At 45.2% G+C, this 9,831-nt stretch overlaps 1 non-coding gene across 1 annotated transcript; it reads left to right on the forward strand.

Moving 5' to 3' along the window:
- Nucleotides 1–9,472: 9,472 nt before the first annotated feature.
- LOC136530008 (small nucleolar RNA R71) lies at nt 9,473–9,580 on the forward strand. Its single transcript, XR_010777519.1, has one exon. It is a non-coding gene; the product is annotated as a small nucleolar RNA R71 (small nucleolar RNA).
- Nucleotides 9,581–9,831: the final 251 nt, after the last annotated feature.

Consider the following 9,831-nt stretch of genomic DNA (forward strand, 5'->3'; position numbering starts at 1 on the left):
GTGTATTGTGTTTGGGCCCATTAGGGGCGTGTCTAGGTGGGGTGACATCTAGGGCTCTATAATTAGTAGTCGTCGCTCTCCTTAGGGTTTGGGTTTTGTTTAGTTCTTGATTTCCTCATAAAACAGACATCGTTTTGCTGCAACTGTGCCGCCAAGGCCGCTTGCTGTGAACCAGGGCCCCAGTTCTTGATCTTGTTCGCCTATGGTGATTAGTCCTTTCGAATAAAGACCTAAACTCCTCGTTATCTTAAGCATCATATTTATTTGCAATTTCAGATTGCATTCATCCCGTTCTTTCTTGTGTTCTCGATTCGCTTGCAGGAAAGCCTTCTCGGCGAGGTCAATCGCGTTCACGTGGTTCATAACCAATGGAGCAGTGGTGTAATGGTTGCGAGGGTCTGAATCAGTCTTGGTTTGAAGCCTAGATCATGAACATCGAGTCTTCACCAATCGACGCTATCGCACCTATCGAAAGATCGGGCCTTGTCTACATTAAACTACCTCCGTAGCGGCCAGAGGGCAAGATGCCTTCCCCATAGGGGGTCGACCCATGTGAGGATCATAGACATGGTGGGTCGCTCTACATGTGAACCTAGGGGCCCATTGCCTCCTTGGTCGTGACATGACTTAATGGCGCCCACTTGCTTGTGATTGGTGCCGCGCCGCGTCGACATGAAGACGGGGGCCATTTTGCGCGCAAATCCTAGGGGCGGTTGAAAGCTCTAGTTTGGTTTTGGTTAATTGATGAAACCCTAGGTGCTAACCTATTTGCTCTAAGAGATCATGAGAATAGGGAAGCATATTCCAAGTGGTGGAGCAAATGGTCAAGATCATGAAGGTAGTGATGGCCATGGTGATCAAGTGCTCGGGCTTGGGAAAAGAAGAAAGAGAAAAACAAAAAGCTCAAGGCAAAGGTGAAACTTGATAAGAGCTTTTTGGTTTGGTGATTGAGACACTTAGTGAGTGTGATCACATTTAGGATAGATAGCCGTACTATTAAGAGGGGTGAAACTCATCGTGAAATGCGGTTATCAAAGTGCCACTAGATGTTCTAACTCATTGCATATGCATTTAGATTCTAGTGAGTGCTAACACCCTTGAAAATGTTTGTGAAAACATGCTAACACACGTGCACAAGGTGAAACACTTGGTGATGAGCACATTTGATAAAAGGTGGCAAAGTTGGAGGAGTGGAGGTGTTGTTTTGCATCGACCAGACGCTGGTCACGTAGTGATCGGACTCGGTGGTGGTGCGTTCGATCAATTTTAGTGGAGTTGGTGTGCTCAGGCTCTGTCTAGCTAACAACCGGATGCTGCATAGTGTTTGTGACTGTATGTGCAGGGCCTGCATCTGGTCACAGGAGACATACGCTGATGTCATGCGTGAAACTTGGTGCATAGAGGAGAAGAAAGGATCAGATGCTGCCGTGCGTCCAGTCGTTGTTGATCTGACATGTCTGATCAAGAAAATTCGGCTCTAGATGCTTATTGGAAATGATCTAACACCGAGAAGCCTCAGGGAGCAGCACGTCCGGTCATGGTGTGGCCTTGGTGCATGCGAGCATGATCTGACATGATCGACGCGTCTGGTCTTTGGGACGGCACGTCCGGTCTTCGGGACGACACGTCCGGTCTTTGGGACGGCATGTCCGATCATTATTTAACCACGTGTGGGGAGGCCTTTGACTGTTGGGATCATGCGAACAACATTGAACCAAGGGGATGCATGGATGGAGATCCACGACCAGATGGTGGGGGACCTATGTCTGGTCAGTGTGACCTACGCGTCTGGTCACCTCGAGTTGGGCTGCCTGTTGAGCCCAATGACTCTATTTCAAGGGGACGCCTACATAAGGTGTTTGGCTGGCTCTAGCTCACTCTCTTAGCCATTTGCATTGACAGAGCAACCTTGTGAGCTTAGCCAAAGCCCTTCCACTCATCTCCATCATTGATTCATCGTCTTTGTGAGATTGGGAATGAATCCAAGTGCATTGCTTGAGTGATTGCATCTAGAGGCACTTGGTGATTGTGTTTCGCTGCGGGATTTGCTTGTTTTCCTTGGTTGTTGCTGCCACCTAGATGGCTTGGTGTAGCGAGGATCGTCGAGCGGAGGAAGTATTGCATTTCTAAATGCAATCACCAAATATGGAGTTTTAAGTCTATCCCCGGCAACGGTGCTAGAAATGCTGGTTGGCGATATTTCTGAACACATGCAAAAATAATCCATAAGCGCACGGATATATCGTTGTAGCATTTCACCCAAAAGTATTCGGGTATCGTTCATTTATATTTTCCTAAAGGAAGGCATGGTGTAAAAGTCTCTAATAAGGATATGGACAAGATAACATGACTGCATAGTAGACCAAAGTCCATAACAGGGGTAATTCTAGATAGATATTGGATAGTGTGACACACACACTCAAGCCAATCTCAAGGATAAAGATAAAAGAAAGGAAAAAGAATAAACCTAAACTAGAGCAGACTTATCTTGTATAGCTATGTTAAGGTGAGCAGATCATACAAATACATGAATATCTAAGGGTAGCGATCCTAAGTTAGGATAGCTTTGGTCATTATAAACTTACTTCGGACACCGGATAACACTTGGTCTACCAAGCGTTGCCAACCTACAGATCTACGCCGTATCTGAACATGGGGGATTACGAAGTATGGATAGGGCTGTCACCACCTGCCGCCTACCCCTCAACCGGAGGATACAAGGCAAACAAAGGTAGCCTCTAGCCTAGACACCAAGTCTATGCTATCCACTACTACTCTAGCGTCTTTATCAGGAGTCCTCTACTAGAGCATTCACCACGGGGACGGACGATGAACCTGCAAGAATATAATGACCAAAACTAATCTTAAAGTAGAACCTACTACCTCAATTTAGGTCTTGATCTATACATGTATATTGTATGAAAGGTTAAGCATAAAGTTTCATATGCTAAATGAATAACATAAGAACTTTGCTCTAATTTTATAACATAGCTATATTGAATAAATGAGAACAAGAACATAGAAGAATCCTTAATATTATTCATACCAAGAATTCTCCAAAGTACCAGCTCTCCCATGAAGCTTCTTGCCTTGCTCCAAGTAAAACTACTAAGAATACTTAAAAGATACAAGTGTCGGAGAGAAGCTCTTATGTGCTGTGTGTGGTGTGAGAGCCCTCTCCATCTATTTATAGCCATGGCATGGTCAGTTTGGAGGATATTTCCATGCATGCCCACATGCAACCGCCATGGGGAGTTCACCAGGAGGTGCCACGTGGAAGCTGGAGGTGGTTGGCGTAGGTGTGGGTGCGGGCGCACCCTAGGGGAGCCTCCCCACCATCGCCTTCCGCATGGTGGTTTGTTGTTGGGCTAGGAGCGCAACCAAGTCGGTGATTGGCCCAGATTGGATGGGTAGGTGGGCCTCTCTCTTTATTTTCTTATTTTGTGCATTTCTGATTGCGCATTTTGACTCTATTCCCATGCATTTCTTATATGTGTCCTGCAAAACAATGATTGTCCTATACATGTGGAACTAGGTCAATATAAGTAACATATGTGTGTGAGATATGCTAGGTCTCCTTTTTTGGTGTCTTATTTGGTAGTCAAATTTGGTCGATAAGGACCGCCAATAGGAAGGTGCTTGTCTTCGGCTTCGATCATGGTGATTGTAAGGGGTTCTTGATCTTTCCTCGATGGAGAGCCAAAAGGTACTCTAGTGGATTGCTCATAGCTTGTGGATCCCCATCTTGTGTTGGTTGTGCGGCACCTGATTGCGGGTTAGGCGTGTGATGCCTATTAGCGCGTGAACCTCCAAATGGATGAATCGCTACAACAAGGACGTAGCTTGCCAGCAAGCAAATGAACCTCGGGGAAAAACCATTATGTCATCTTGTCTTGAGGATTTCTTGGTATTCATTGTGATTGATTGATTGATCATCTCTTGCCACGGTGGTATAACTCCACTACCTTACCTTGTATTTATATTCCTAGTGTAGCTAAGCTCTTTAGTGTAATTAGTTTTGAGAGCTAGCTTGTGTCGTGTCTAGTGGTTAGTGAGGCTCTTTAGTTAGTCTTTGAGAGCTCACTAACTTAGTGGTAGTGACATAGCCTCTTGTGTGTGAAATAGATATCATAGCAACTAGAATTATGGATAGGAGGCTTGCTTTTTGAGTAGGCTAGCACAACACTCGCTTCGCTTCATAATTATCTAACCACTTGGCTCAATTGTTGTAGTAGAAATTTTTATAGGCTATTCACCCCTCTCTAGCCATTAGGACCTTTCAGCGGTCGACCTCCCTGGTTCCATCATGACTTAATGGTGCCCTCGCGTGTGATTGTGCATTACGGCGCGGTGCCTCGTTTCCCATGGGTCTATGGGGCCCATCTAGGGTCAGACTCCATGTGGGCGCAGTTCACATTCCTAGGTGCCACCACATAATTAGCCCCCTTAGTCTGAGACTATCCCTTACCTTTCTTCTCGCCTTCCATCATCATTTGCTGCAATCGCGAGAGAAAGAAAAAAAAGAAGGGAGATCAGGCTCGAGCGGTTCACCATGGACGTGCATCGCCACCCGCTGTTGCATAGCGTAGTCATCGTTCACTGCTAGTTCTACCACCGTCGTCCTGCCTTCCACCTACGCTGTAGAATGGGTGAGTGGGTACCTTTGAAGGTGATGGAAGCGAGGTTGCAGCGGCTTGTGGAGAAGGGCCTCCTTCCACCAAAAGAGGTTGCTAGATGGAGAGCTACTGCCAGAGACATCCTTCCATTCTCATAGCCCAGCGAGGCAGTGTCATTCACCAACTTCCATGAGGGCAGATTCGCGATCTCGGTGTCAGATTTCCTTCATGGCTTCCTCCACGAATATGGGGTTTAGCTGCAGCATCTTCCTCCCAATGTAGTGCTAGAGCTAGAGGGCTTCATAGTTGTCTGCGAGGCCTTCCTAGGGATCAAGCCCAATAAGGATCTATTCCGACGGGTCTTTGAGGTCAAGACCCATAAGGCGCACGGCTCCGATGGTGGCATGCTCGCCCCCACGAGTGGGATGAATATCCAAATGTGCCATGGAGAGTCTTGAGGTTATCCGTGTCTGCCATTGAGGAGTTCGAACTCTTGCTAGCACGAGAACTGGTTCTACATCTATGATGACGCTGCTGCCCCCTTCCTCACTTCTTCGTCACTGCGCCGGTGATGCTAGAATCGTGGGGTTAGGGGTGCAACAGGAGCCGATCAACAAAGGTGTTAGAGATCTTGCAAATCCTTAAGAGTCAGGTGTCAACTGGCCTGAATGGCGTCGCCATCCTATGGACCATAGTCGAGCGATGGGTTTAGCCATTGAAGCAGCGGCCACACCTGTTGTGCGACTACGCTGGGATTGAGGATCCGAGTCATGAGACCATGGAGATGCTCGAGGCCAGTGAGGTCATGAAGTGAGTCACTGGGTTTCTCAATTCTATGACCATTGTTGTGGCCGGGAACACTATGGAGGCGTTCTCGGCTAGATCTGGTGAGTCCCCTTTTATTTTGTTGTCTTCCCTTTGTTCGGGGCCATCAATTTTATTGGTTTTGTTTTCATAGCCCATGCCTTCATTTACCTCTCGGTTCCACCTTCCTCACCCCGGGGGCACTGAGCACGTCGCTCGGGAGAAGGCGGCTACTGAGGAGAAGAAACACCTCCGATGGGAGAAGGCAAGGAAGCACATGGAGCGTCAGAAGCGTAGGACCTCACCGTCAGATGATGACGATGATGATGATGATGACAATGAGGACATCGAGGACAAGGACCTAGCGGTTCTTCAAGGCATCCTCGATGCCCCACAGAGGTCCAACTACACCCTAGGACTGAGTGGTGCTGACTGCTTGGCGAGTGCTGCAGATGATGAGGGCGCCACCCAGAAGCACCCGGCTCCATCGCCACCACGGAGGTCATGTTCAACACTAGGAATAAAATGCAAGGAGGAGATGTGAAGTTTATACCGTCGTGTTGAGGAATGGGCCAATCACAAGATGGAGCCAATCAATCACAATGAATACCAACAAATCCTCGGATAATGATGACACAAGATTTTTTATCGAGGTTCACTTTCTTGTCAACAAGCTACTCCTCGTTGTGGTGATTCACTCACTTGAGGGTTCACGCGCTAATTGGCATCACACGCCAAACCCACAATCGGGTGCCGCACAACCAACACAAGATGATGATCACACAAGACACGAGCAATCCACTAGAGTACCTTTTGGCTCTTCACCGGGAAAAGGTCAAGAACCCCTCAAAATCACCACGATCAGAGCTAGACACAAGCACCTTCCTCTGCTTGACGATCCTCGCTACACCAAGCCATCTAGGTGGCGGTAACCACCAAGAGTAACAAGAGAAATCCATAGCAAAACACAATCACCAAGTGCCTCTAGATGCAATCACTCAAGCAATGCACTTGGATTCACTCCCAATCTCACAAAGATGATGAAACAATGATGGAGATGAGTGGGAGGGCTTTGGCTAAGATCACAAGGTTGCTATGTCAATGCAAATGGCCAAGAGAGTGAGCTTGAGCTGGCCACGGGGATTAAATAGGAGCCCCCCCTCAAAATAGAGCCATTAGGCACCATGGGCAACCTACTATGGGCCGACTAGATGCGCCCGTCAGAGGTGACTAGACGCACACCGTCAGCGTCTGGTCTCCCGATGAGTGCCACATGGCCCCTACTTCAAATGACAACCACCGATCTCCAACGGTCAAAACTAGTCATGCCGCTGCTCAAGTAATGACCAGACGCACCGGCACATGACCTGACTCACCCATGCTACGTTAGGTCAAAAGAACCGCGCGCACCACCACACTATGACTGGATGCGCCATTCAACTTTAGCCACCGCTCGTTAGGTCATTTATAGAGAGGTTCCAGAGGCGCTTTTCCACGATTGGACACGTCAGGTGCTCTCGATCGGATGCACCACCGCGTCAGGTCCTTACAGCGCTCGCTCAGTCGCCTACGCCACTATTGACATTTCTTAGCATCACTCTTTACTAACTTGTCATCCCTAGCATGATGCCAAAAATGTGTGGTTGGTAATTATTAATGACACTTGTAAAATCAGAGAAAATTATATATGTTAAAGTAAAGTATCTGCAAGCGCATAGATAATATACATCATGATAAGCTTCCCATTTTTATCCTTTTTAACATGTGTGCTTGGTTAAAATATTCATAATTGATAAGCCAATGGGGAATGTCATCGATGTAAGCAATAGAAGCATTTTCTAAAAGACCCAAATTTTTAGCTATGCGGGTGACCAAAGAAGTACACCCAACATCTCCCATAAGATTAGGAATTTCTTTCCATTGTTTCATCATAAAATGGATTGGTGAAACCTTTCTTATTTTGACCATGGCATAGAGCAGTTTAAGTTCATCATTCCTAATAGTGCAAAAATCATTTCTAGAAAAAGGAGAAAAACCTAGCCATTTATGCATGAATCGCAAAGTAAGGTGATGAATTTCATTGATATGGGGATGGTAACAAGTAAGTTCTTTAGATATTTCCCTCCAAAATTTCATTTTATCAAAGTCTTGTATAGCAGTGTCCATATCAATCACACATTATGCATGAAATCCTAGAAGTTCACTAAACTGTTTTCATGGGATAGAATTTTTCTTCTTCCAAAAAGTCTAAATGATACTTCCAAATCAGTGGGTTTCAAGGTGCATAAAAATTCAGCAATCAAAAGCTTAGACATTGGCTCATTAATTTTCCAAACATCCTCCCATCCGACAGCCTTAAAAATGAGTTCAAATTCAGTGTTCATACCTGTGGCTTGCAGTAGGGCTGGATCATAAGCAGGAGTGAGGACGAACCTCCAGGTCTTCAGCTTCTTGTAGATGTTCTTCTCCGCATCATCCTGGAGCTTGAGATGCTTCTCTTGCAAGAGAACGTTTCTCTCCATGGGGACTGAAAGGGATGACACTCCAACAGCAGGAGATGGAGGATCGACCTCCATGTCGGTGCTTGCCCGGGATGATGAACTTCTCGTTGAGCGGAACGACGACGCAGGCTTGAGCTTTCGATGACCTTGCTCATTTTCCTGCAAAATAGACAAAAGACAACATAACTCATGGAATGGGATTAGAAAAATAAAAATGTTAGTGGTTAGCCGTCCAAAAGTCAATCGTCCAGAGGGTTAGTCATCCGAGATTGTCTAAAGAATTTTTCTAATCAATATTTTGGCATGACTTCTGCCCTAATTCTTTTTAATTTTCTCATTTGGACATCACTACCACTCTTAAACCCTCTCTTTCTTGTTCAAATTTTAGCAGCACCTCTCTCTCTCTTACTCAAGATTTTAGCAACACTTTCACTCTCAACTTTCTTACACTTTTCTCTCACTACAAAACTACTTCTACCAAGAGAATTTTAAACTATGAGATTTGGAATTGGAAATTCAAGCTTGGAAAGCTGGATTGCAGTGTGAGTGAGTGAGTTGAGCAGCTAGGAGGGGGTATTTATAGGGGGGAGAGCAGCAGGGCAGCCGGCCAAGTGGTGGGTACTTGTATGGCATCTAGTAGACAAATATTGATATATAATTTTTGAATTACCTCCACAAACTAACCAAACTGCTCATTCATTTTGGCTTTTCGATTTCTACGTGGAAACAGTAGGAAGGTAGTGTCATGGAAATCTTGTTGTAATTCTCGCTCTTGTGGCTCAACTTCTTCAACTTCATCATTTCTCTTCTCCTCTTCCTGCATTACCACTTGTGTCTTGCCTGTCCTTGTTGAATACGGCAGATCACGAGTAGACTTGCCACCTCTTGTGGTTATAGCGTTGACCTTTTCAAGGTTAGTAGCGAAAGGCAGAGCAGCGACCAACTGGGCTAATTGAGATTCTATCTTTTTATTATAGCTAAGTTGGTCTTTTATGGTAGAAGAAAAACTATCCATTTTAGTATTTATGTTTTCTAGGACCTTATCAATAAAATCAAGCTTTTTAGAAATATTCTAATTAATCCTAGCTTGTTCTAAGATTAAGTCTCTTAAAAATGGTTGCTTGGGATTATAACAATTATAATTATTACCTGGGTACTTACCTTGGTAAGTTGACCATTATTGTTGATTTCATCCTTGTCTCTATTGTTGTGGACCTGAATTGTTGCCAATGATGTTGACATCCTCTTGATATTTAGGGAATTCAACCCCCAAATATTCTTCACATGTAATTGGCTCGCTGTTCGAGCCAATTCAACAGTACGTCCATCTTGGTTGATAATTGACACACCTCTACTAGTACTTCTTCACTCCTATTGCATGGTTGGATGTTGCATGATGACCAGCCTTGATTAGAGGCTATCTTTTCCACAAGAGTTTTAGCTTTTCCAAGAGTGAGTGACATAAATGATCCTCCAGCAGTGGCATCAAGTTGTTCATGAGCTTTCTGAGTTAATCCATGGTAGAAACTTTGCATGAGCAACCAATCTTCCATTCCATGATGAGGACAATCTAAAACATATTCTTGGAAATGTTTTCATGCTTCTGGAATGGTCTCTCCCTTCTGCTGTTGGAAGTTGAAAATCTTTCCTCTTAAGCATTGGTCTTGTCTACTGGGAAGAACTTTTCTAAGAAGGCCTTTGAACACTTTGCCCATGTATTGATGTTGTCTTTATTGGTGTAGAACCATTGCTTTGCCTTTTCCACTAGTGAGAATGGAAACAAGCGAAGTAGTATGATGTCTTGAGCAACGTCCTTGATGACGACTATGCTACTAATCTCCAGAAAATTCTAAAGATGAGCACTAGCATCTTCATGTGCCTTTCCACTAAATGGGGTAGCTTGCACCATG

Source organism: Miscanthus floridulus, chromosome 19 (genome assembly GCF_019320115.1).
Source record: "Miscanthus floridulus cultivar M001 chromosome 19, ASM1932011v1, whole genome shotgun sequence".
NCBI lineage: Eukaryota > Viridiplantae > Streptophyta > Magnoliopsida > Poales > Poaceae > Miscanthus > Miscanthus floridulus.